Here is a 1,634-nt window from a genome sequence, read left to right on the forward strand (position 1 = left end):
AATATCTGTATACATTACACAGTGATCACCATCACAATCATAGTTGCCATTTATCACCATAACGTTGAACACTTTCACCCATTCCACTCACCCCCAAACCCCTTTCTCTCTGGTAACCACTAATCTGTTCTCTTTATCTGAGTTTTGTTTTGTTTTATTTTGCTTGTTCATTGATTTTGTTTTGCTTTGGTTTCCACTCTGAGTGAAATCATACAGTATTTCTTTTTTTACTTCTGGATTCTTTTACATAACATAATACCCTCAAGATCCATCTATGTTGTTCTCAAATGGGAACACTTTTACACTATTGGTGGGGTTTTAAATTGGTACAGCTACTGTACCAACCAGTATGGAGATTTCTCAAAAAATTAAGAATAAAACACCTATATCACTTGTAGGTATTTATCCAGAGAACACGGAAACATTAAATCAAAAAAATATAGGCTGAATTCTCTTAGATTTTGTTTAACTGTAAAGCTTTTGATTTCTCTGTTGAATCTGAATGAGATCCTTGCTAGGTAGAGTAAACTTGGTTGTAACATTTGCCCTTTCAGCACCACCAAACAAGCCTTACAACAAATGCTAAAAGAACTTCTCTAGGTGGGAAACACAAGAAAAGAAAAAGACCTACAAGAACAAACCCAAATAATTAAGAAAATGGCAATAGGAACATACATATCAATAACTGCCTTGAATGTAAATGGATTAAATGCCCCGACCAAAAGACACAGACTGGCTGAATGGATACAAAAACAAGACCCATATATATGCTGCCTACAAGAGATGCACTTTAGACCTGGGCACACATACAGACTGAAAGTGAGGGGATGGAAAAAGATATTCCACACATATGGGAATTACAAGAAAGCTGGAGTACCATTACTCATCTCGGATAAAGGAGACTTTAAAATAAAGACTGTTACAAGAGATAAGGAAAGGCCCTACATGATGATCAAGGGATCAATCCAAGAAGAAGATATAACAATTATAAATATATATGTGCCCAACATAGGAGCACCTCAATACATAAGGCAAATGCTAACAACCATGAAAGGGGAAATCGACAGGAACACAATAATAGTAGGGGGCTTTAACACCCCACTTACACCAATGGACAGATCATCCAGACAGAAAATTAAAAAGGAAACACAAGCTTTAAATGACACAATAGACCAAAGAGATTTAATTGATATTTATAGGACATTCCACCCAAAAGTGGAAGAATACACTTTCTTCTCAAGTGTACATGGAACATTCTCCAGGATAGATCACATCTTGGGTCACAAATCAAGTCTTGGAAAAATGAAGAAAATTGAAATCGTATCAAGCATCTTTTCTGACCACAGCGCTATGAGATTGGAAATCAATTGCAGGAAAAAAACTGCAAAAAACACAAACACATAGAGGCTAAACAGTGTGCTCCTAAATAACCAAGAGATCACTGAAGAAATCAAAGAGGAAATTAAAAAATACATAGAAAAAAATGACAATTAAAAACATGATGACCCAAAACCTATAGGATGCAGCAAAAGCAGTTCTAAGAGTGACGTTTATAACAATACAATCTCACCTCAAGAAACAAGAAAAATCTCAGATAAACAATCTAAACTTACACCTAAAGCAACTAGGGAAAG

The sequence above is a fragment of the Lipotes vexillifer genome, unplaced genomic scaffold, assembly GCF_000442215.2.
Source record: "Lipotes vexillifer unplaced genomic scaffold, Lipotes_vexillifer_v1.1 scaffold744, whole genome shotgun sequence".
NCBI classification, from domain to species: Eukaryota; Metazoa; Chordata; class Mammalia; order Artiodactyla; family Lipotidae; genus Lipotes; species Lipotes vexillifer.